General features: G+C 42.8%; 1 non-coding gene across 1 annotated transcript; it reads right to left on the bottom strand.

Annotated features, from left to right (window-relative positions):
• Window positions 1-8,491: 8,491 nt before the first annotated feature.
• Window positions 8,492-8,629, bottom strand: LOC119924591. Its single transcript, XR_005449296.1, has one exon. It is a non-coding gene; the product is annotated as a small nucleolar RNA SNORA7 (small nucleolar RNA).
• Window positions 8,630-9,547: the final 918 nt, after the last annotated feature.

The raw sequence follows: 9,547 nt of genomic DNA, 5'->3' as shown, positions 1-9,547 counted from the left end.
GTATCTAATTAAACCCATATTTACTTAGAAAAGAAAAAATATTTTGTGCATTACCCAAATGAACCCATAATGCTTGCGATAAACATTGCTAAATAAGCACTTTCCCTTAGAACTCCCTAAATGAAGTAAAATATTTGATTTTCAAGGATATTTCTTTCTGGGTTATTAATGATAGGAGTGGAAAATTTTAGCAGCATTAAAAAAAAACCCACTGTGAATTTCATGCTTAACCTCTCAGTGCTCTCCTCAGAAATGATTTATTTTTTGAAACCGCTGATATGGAGGTAGGTGAAAAAAATTACAAATGGTAAGAAAGAGTGAGATGTTGATTTTTTTTTTCTTTTTAGGTAGTGACCAATTGCTCTAATCTCTTTTACACTGATGTGGTTACACTGCTCACACTACAGATGATTCATTTAAAGGGTTTCGCTGATTCTCCGTGATTAGCAAAATACAATAAAAGCACAAAATTACTGTAATTTAAGACTTGTATCTATGACACCATACTGCCTTTCTAGTTGCTTTTCTCTAGGGATAAAAAGGTTAGATTTCTATAAATAGAACATGATCCGATACTCTGTAGCACTGGCTATCATTTGATTTGGAAAGTCAGTGACATATTCTTTTAATGATACCGGTTTCTCGCCTAGGTTGAGACTGGGTGTATTTTAAAGGTGATACTACAGTATTTGCTTTCAAGTATACTTATGTATACAATGATGTGTGTGTTGGGTGTGTGTGTGTGCGTAGTATCAGAGTATTTAAAAAAGAAACAGGACTACAAATGAAGCCATTTGTTATTTCGACTCTTTGCCCACCTCCTCCTTCTATTTATTTTATTTTGTGAATATGTCTTGTTTTGTTCTCTGTCTCCCCCTTCTAGACTGTGAGCCCACTGTTGGGTTGGGACCGTCTCTATGTGTTGCCAACTTGTACTTCCCAAGTGCTTAGTACAGTGCTCTGCACACAGTAAGCGCTCAATAAATACGATTGATTGATTGACTGTACATATCTATTCTATTTATTTTATTTTGTTAATACGTTTAGTTTTGTTCTGTCTCCCTCTTCTAGACTGCGAGCCCACTGTCGGGTAGGGACCGTCTCTATGTGTTGCCAAATTGTACTTCCCAAGAGCTTAGTACAGTGCTCTGCACACAGTAAGCGCTCAATAAATATGATTGATTGATTGATTGTACGTAACTATTCTATTTATTTTATTTTGTTAATATGTTTTGTTTTGTTCTCTGTCTCCCCCTTCTAGACTGTGAGCCCACTGTTGAGTACGGACCGTCTCTATATGTTGCCAACTTGTACTTCTCAAGTGCTTAGTACAGTGCTCTGCACACAGTAAGTGCTCAATAAATACGATTGATTGTACATATCTATTCTATTTATTTTATTTTGTTAATACGTTTTGTTTTGTTCTCTGTCTCCCCCTTCTAGACTGTGAGCCCACTGTCGGGTAGGGACCGTCTCTATGTGTTGCCAACTTGTACTTCCCAAGTGCTTAGTACAGTGCTCTGCACACAGTAAGCACTCAATAAATACGATTGATTGATTGATTGATTGATTGACTGGAACTCCCACCCGCTTCATATGCAACAGACCAACATTCTCCCCAACCTTCAAAACCTTATTAAAATCCCATCTCCTTGAAGATTCCTTCCCCAACTAAACCTTCATTTCACCTACTCCCTCTCCCTTCCGCATCACTTATGAATTGGATCTGTATCCTCTACGTACATGACATTTATCTCACCCTCAGACCCCTTATGTACCTAGTTATGATTCATTTTCATGTCTGTCCTTGCTTCTAAACTGTAAGGTCCTCATCATCATGGAGCTTGTTTATTGACTCTGTTGTATTATTATTATTATCATTGTATTTGTTAAGCACTGTCTATGTGTCAGGCACTGTACTAAGCGCTGGGGCAGATACTAGCAAATCAGTTCGGACACAGTCCCTGCCCCATGTGGGGCCTCACAGTCTTCATCCCCATTTTAAAGATGAGGTAACTGAAGCCCAGAGAAGTAAAGTGACTCGCCCGAGGTCACACAGCAGACAAGTGGTGGTGTCAGGATTAGAACCCGTGACCTCCCGACTCCCAGGCCTGTTCTCTATCCACTAAGCCGTAGTCTCCCAAGCACTTAATATAGTGCTCTGCACACAGTAAATGCTCCATAATTACCACTGGTTGATTGATTTACTCTTAGGTAAATTAGAAGGAACTAACCATTAGAACCGCATTAGAACTGAATTTATGTTTAAGTCTATTCTCCTCTTAAGTTCTCCTTCCTTGAAGATTTCTTGGGTGCAATTCTGTTTGGAGGGCAGGGCTGACAGGTGGCAGAAAGGGATTAATTAATGTTTGGGGGGCTTAGTTGGAAAACTTTGTCAGCCTTTTCAATATTTCATCTTTCATGGTGTTAATTGCAGGATTTGGTTCACCACTGTTGAAATGATTAGTCTTAGAAGTTTCTGACTTCCATTTTAATGGCATGATTTAAGTTGAAGAAAAAAAGGAATTATCATCCAGTGTTCTGCATGGTTTGTTTTTTTTTTATTTATTTTCCCTGGGGCCTCTCAACACATTGGAAAATAATGCGGATGAATCATAGATAGAAATGAAATTGGACTACCCCTCCTACATCAGAGCAAAGTAAAGTTAAAGGAGATAAGGATGGAAATGTCTTGAGAAGAGGTGGCCTGATGGAAAGAGCACAGACTGGGACTCAGAGCATCTGGGTTTTAATCTTGGCCCTATCACTTACCTGCTTTATAACCTTGGGCAAGTCACTAAATCAATTGTTCTTAATGAGTGCTTACTGTGTTCAGAGAACTATAATAATAATAATAATAATAATGGCATCCAATGAGCTCGCTGTTGGGTAGGGACCATCTCTATCTGTTGCCAACATGTACTTCCCAAGTGATTAGTACAGTACTCTGCACACAGTAAGTGCTCAATAAATACGATTGAATGAATGAATGAATGAATGTTCTAAGCACTGGGGAGGTTACAAGGTGATCAGGTTGTCCCTCGGGGGGCTCACAGTCTTAATCCTCATTTTACAGATGAGGTCACTGAGGCACAGAGAAGTTAAGTGACTTGCCCAAAGTCACACAGCTCACAATTGGCGGAGCTGGGATTTGAACCCATGACCTCCGACTCCAAAGCCCATACTCTTTCCACTGAGCCACACTGCTTCTCAGCCTTGTATTCCCCCCAGCACTTGGAACAGTGTTTTGCACATAGTAAGTGCTTAACAAATGTCATCATTATTATTATGCCTCAGTTACCTGATCTGTAAAAGAGGGTTTCAATATCCGTTCTCCCTCCTCCTTAGATTGTGAGTCCCATGTGGGACTTGACTGTCCTGAATCTATCCCAGCACTTAGTACAGTCCTAGGCACAAAGCGAGAGGGAAACAGCATGGCATAGTGGATCGAGCCCAGGCCTGGGGGTCAGAACAGCCTGAGTTATTAATCCCAGCTCTACCACTTGTATGCTATGTGACACTGGACAAGTCACTTCACTTCTCTGTTCCTCAGTTACCTCATCTGTGAAATGGGGATTAAGACTGTGGGCCCTATGTGGGACAGGGAATGTGTCCAACAGGACTTGTTCCAAATCTCCAGTGGCTGCCTGTCAACCTACGAATCAAGCAAAAACTCCTCACTCTGGGCTTCAAGGCTGTCCATCACCTCACCCCCTCCTACCTCACCTCCCTTCTCTCCTTCTCCAGCCCAGCGCACACCCTCTGTTCCTCTGCCGCTGCTCACCTCCTCCCTGTGCCTCATTTTCTCCTGTCCTGCCATTGACCCCCAGCCCACGTCCTTCCCCTGGCCTGGAATATCCTCCCTCCACACATCTTCCAAGCTAGCTCTCTTCCTCCTTTCAAAGCCCTACTGAGAGCTCACCTCCTCCAGGAGGCCTTCCCAAACTGAGCCCCCTTTTTCCTTTCCTCCTCCCCATCCCCCCTCACCTCCTTCCCCTCCCCACAACACTTGTATATACATATATATGCATATATATATATATATATATATTTGTACAGATTTATTACTCTATTTATTCTGCTTGTACATATTTACTATTCTATTTATTTTTGTTAATGATGTGCATATCACTTTAATTCTATTTGTTCTGACAATTGTGACACTTGTCTCCATGTTTTGTTCTGTTGTCTGTCTCCCCCTTCTAGACTGTGAGCCTGTTGTTGGGTAGGGACCGTCTCTATATGTTGCCGACTTGTACTTCCCAAGCACTTGAGTGAATGAATGAATGACTTGTATCTACCCTAGCACTTAGTACACAGCCTGGCACATCATAAGTGCTTACAAATATTATTTTTAAAAAAGTGCTGAACAAATACCACAATTGCTGTACAGTCCAGGCATGCTTTCCCCAAGTTGACAAGCCCCATGTTGGAAACATGAATCCTTAAGGTAATAATAATAATAATAATAATGGTATTTGTTAAGCACTTACTATGTGCCAGACACTGCACTAAATGCTGGGGTGGATACAAGCAAATTGGGCTGGACACAATCTCTGTCCCAAATGGGGCTCACAGTCTCAATCTCTATTTAATGATGATGATGATAATAATAATAATAATAACATTTATTAAGTGCTTACTTTGTGCAAAGCACTGTTCTAAGTGCTGGGGAGGTTACAAGGTGATCAGGTTGTCCATGTGGGGCTCACAGTGTTAATCCCCATTTTACAGATGAGGTAACTGATGCACAGAGAAGTGAAGTGACTTGCCCAAAGTCACACAGCTGACAATTGGCAGAGCGGGCATTCGAACTCATGACCTCTGACTCCAAAGCCCGGGCTCTTTCCATTGAGCCATGCTGCTTCTCTGCTTCTCTTCTTTTACAGGTTGTGGTGTGCCCACAACAAACTGCCTTGTGAGTGACTGTGATAATGCAAACAACAAGAAAGAAGAGACTGGCAAAGGCAGTGATGGGCTCTACCTGAGACAAGTGATATTGCTGGACTTTGGGGGTGGATCATGGAGGGAAGCGGAGCTTTCTCTCCCTGTTCTACCTGATAATGGGCCGGGATCAATTAATGACAGCCAGGTAGAGCCAAATTGACACACCTGAGGGAGATAAAAGGCGGTTACTTTGAGGCATCCAAAGGGGTATACACCCAGGGAGATGTGGACACAGCAGGCAGAGGGGCAGAAGCATGCAGAGAAGCAAGAAAGAAGCACTCCGAGAGCAGCACTGAAAAGGAGCAGAAGGCAGCAGCACTTGGAAGCCGAAAGAATAATAATAATAATAAAATAATGATGGCATTTGTTCATCATCATCATCAATCGTATTTATTGAGCACTTACTATGTGCAGAGCACTGTACTAAGCGCTTGGGAAGTACAAATTAGCAACATATAGAGACAGTCCCTACCCAACATTGGGCTCACAGTCTAAAAGGGGGAGACAACTTAACATTTGTTAAGTGCTTACTATGTGCAAAGCACTGTTCTAAGCACTGGAGAGGATACAAAGTGATCAGGTTGTCCCACGGGGGGCTCCCAGTCTTAATCCCCATTTTACAGATGAGGTAATTGAGGCCCAGAGAAGTGAAGTGACGCCCAAAGTCACACAGCTGACAGTTGAAGGAGCCGGAATTCGAACCCATGACTTCTGACTCCCAAGCCCGGGCTCTTTCTGCTGAGCCACTCTGCTTCCCAGCAGATGTTGCTTTATAAGTCATGGTGAAGAAGTACTGGGCTCCTTTGACCAAAGACAGGTATTGGACCCTTCGTGGAGTGGAGTAAGTGAGAGTGTGGATGTGTCAGTCCCTTGATGATGATGGCAAAACGAAGTAAAAATCTTTCCACGGTAACCTTGGTGATCAGAGGTGGGGTTTGACTTCTACTATGTGTCAGCGGGACTCCCCCAGTCTAGGAAGGCCCTGGTTATAATAATAGTGATGGCATTTATTAAGCATGCAAAGCACTGTTCTAAGCCCTGGGGAGGCTACTGAGTGATCAGGGTGCCCCACGGAGGGCTCACAGTCAATCCCCACTTTACAGATGAGGTAACTGAGGCACAGAGAAGTTAAGTGATTTGCCCATTTTGAACCCACTGAACCCATGACCACTGACTCCAAAGCCCGTGCTCTATCCACGGAGCCACACTGCTTGCTTGGTTGCTTGGTACCAACCGGGGGCTCGTGACACAGATGAGGTAACTGAGGCCCAGAGAATCGTAGTGACTTGCTCAAGGTCACACAGCAGAAAAATGGCAGAGCCAGGATTAGAACACATGACCTTCTGAGGTACCCAGGTTTATACGACTACCATGACTTATAAAGCAACATCTGCTGGGAAGCAGCGTGACCTAGTGGAAAGTGCCCGGGGTTGGGAGTCACAGGACCCGGGTTCTAAACCTGCTCTGCCACTTGTCTGCTGTGTGACCTTGAGCAAGTCACTTCACTTCTCTGGGCCTCAGTTCCCTCATCTGCAAAAAGGGGATTCAACACCTCTTCTCCCTCCCACTTAGACTGTGAGCCCCATGTGGGACCTGATTCTCTTGTATAATAATAATAATAGTAATAATAATAATAATAATAATGGCATTTATTAAGCACTTACAAGGTGCAAAGCACTGTACTAAGCACTGGGGAGGTTACAAGGTGATCAGGTTGTCCCATGGCGGGGGGGCTCACAGTCTTAATCCCCATTTTACAGATGCGGTAACTGAGGCCCAGAGAAGTGAAGTAACTTGCCCAAAGCCACACAGCTGATAATTGGTGGAGCCGGGATTTGAACCCATGACCTCTGACTCCAAAGCCCGAACTCTTTCCACTGTGCCATGCTGCTTCTCTTATCTACCGCAGCACTTAAGACAGTGCTGGGCACAGAAGAGGCACTTAAGAAATACTATAATTATTATAATTATCATGAATTACACCCAGTAGAAAGTAATCCACTAAAAGGAATGTTCTGTCATTTTCACCATTGGTGTCAATATCATGTCCAAATTAACTGTACGTACATCTATATAGAATGTAATCTTCTTTTTGTGTATTATTAATTTCTCTAGAAGAATAGAGGGCACCCTATATGCAAACCAAAGAAAACTATCATCCATCAATCAACAGTTTTTATTGAGTGCTTCCTGGGTGCAGAGCACTGTGCTAAGCTCTTGGGAGAGTTGATAGACATAACCCCTTCCCTCCAGGACCTTACAACCTATGCCGAAAAGCTACTTCTCCAAAGACACCAATTTATCATATAAATCCGCTTTTCTCTTCAATTAGAAGTCTGTTTAATTTTCTCTAATAAAGATCACATAGACATGAGTATTATCTAATTAACATTTTCCTCCCAGTAAAAATAACATAGATGATATTAGCCTCTGTCATCCTTCATGTGAGAGCAATTGAGAGATTTTTAGGAGGGTTCCTTTAGTAAAAAATGTAAAGATTGACAAGCCCAGTTGTCAAATATTAAGCATTCATATCCAGTGAATTAGGACATATACTGATCTTAAGATGGGCGAATAGAAGATATAGCACTAATGAAGCCCTAAATAAAAATTCTCAAAGTGAGAAATGTTATCTCAGCTTTAATATATTCTGATTTAGCTTTGTAACGACTCCCACGGGACTGCCTAATTATCTTTTTCATTTTGTGCACCTCTTCTTCCATTTTGTAATTTTATAACCTGTCACCAATATCCATAAAAGATTTCCAAATGAGTCATCGCGGAAACTTTCTTTAGCAGGCAAGGTTGTTATCTTCTTCTGTCTCATCCTGGTGAATTTCTCTTGCTTACATTTCATTTTTAATCATTTTTCTTTATAGATTCCCGCCCTTTCCTGAAGAAGCAGTGACTGACATTTTGGTTTCCAGACACAGAGCTAAGACTTTTCTTCTTAATCAGTTGAAAATATGTCCACAGTATTTCCGCAAAGTGTTCGGCGACCAGGGTCTGCAGTTTTAGGGGTTTCATTTTAATGATGAATGCTCAGTCTTGAACCATCTTGCAATTAATGGTGTTATGAAATGTGTTCCCTTCGCGTGATTTGGTATGTAGTTAGGACTAAGGGCTAGACTGGAAGGAAGTTTGAGTGTAAGGACCCTAGAGGCAAGGATTGTGTCTTATGCTTGTTTTAAACTTTCCGAAGAAGTATATATAATGCATCGCACTGAGTAGCTGCAAAATAAATACTTGCCACCACTGCTCCTTGCTTGCAGTGAATGTGTTTAAAGCTTTTGCCATATTTCTATTATATCAGGCATTTGTTGTTGTCTTATGCTATTGAGACGTGTCCAACTCATAGCGACACCATAGATATATCTCTCCCGGAACGCCCCACTTCCATTTGCCATCGGTCTGGTAGCGTATCCATAGAGTTTTCTTGGCAAAAACGTGGAAGTGGTTTACCATTGCCTCCTTCCATGCAGTAAATGAGTCTCTGCCCTCGAGCCTCTCCCGTGCTGCTGCTGCCCAGCACAGGTGAGTTTTTACTTGTAGCAGATTGTCTTCCACTCGCTATCCATTGCTCAAGCTAGGAATGGAATGGGTAGGCCTCAGCTTGACTCTCCCTCCCGTAGCCAAGACTGGTAGAGGACTGGGAACTCTCCAGCTACAATCCTGAGATGGGATCAGGCATTTAGTAGAGTGCATGTCACCCACTGTGCTCTCAAAAAATAGCTTCACTGCTATTACTAATTCCTACTGCAGCTAAAACTAACTTACCCAATCACCTCCTTCAAAGACTTTGCAGATGCACGGCTGTGCTGATGGTTGGAAGTGAAGAAGCCCTAATTCTCCTCCTCCTCCTCTTTCTCCTCGTCTTCCTCCCCTCTCCTGCCCCTGGAGGGATGCCCTACCTCCCAAATAAAGTCACTTGAACACTGAAACAGGATGTGGTAGATTCACACCACAGAAGATTAGGGTTGGAAGGTTTAGCATGTTCGATCTCGCTCCTGGAAACCACCTCCAGTAGTTACGAAGATGAAGAAATATCGCCAATGCCAAATGATGTTTAAGAAAAGCCCATATTCTGATTAAGGATTAAGCAATCTCGAAAATTCAGTTATCTTTGGAAGGAGGAATCAGTCAGCTTTAAGATCAAATGAGATGAGGGGCCCTCAATCACCTTGCCCCCTCCTCCCGCTCATGTCCTCTCTCCTACTACAATGTAGCCCACATACTTCACTCCTTTCATGCAAACCTTCTCACTGAACCTCAATCTTGTCTATCTCACCGCTGACCAATTGCTCATGTCCTGCCTCTGGCCTGGAATGCCCTCCCTCTCCATAATTGACAGACAATTACTCTCCCCACTTTCAAAGTCTTGTTGAAGACACCTCTCCTCCAAGAGGCCTTCACTGACTAAGCCCTCTTTTCTTTTTCTACCCTTCTGTACCACCCTGACTTGTTCCCTTTATTCATCCCTCCTCCCAGACCCAGCACTTATCTGCATATCCATAATTTATTGATAGTACTGTCCATCTCCCCCTCTAGACAGTAAGCTCACTGTGGGAAGGGAATGTGCCTGTCATATTGCTATACTGTA

Source organism: Tachyglossus aculeatus, chromosome 2 (genome assembly GCF_015852505.1).
Source record: "Tachyglossus aculeatus isolate mTacAcu1 chromosome 2, mTacAcu1.pri, whole genome shotgun sequence".
Classification (NCBI taxonomy): domain Eukaryota; kingdom Metazoa; phylum Chordata; class Mammalia; order Monotremata; family Tachyglossidae; genus Tachyglossus; species Tachyglossus aculeatus.
The sequence above is the reverse complement of the archived record's forward strand: the minus strand, read 5'-3'. Positions and strand labels throughout refer to the sequence as shown.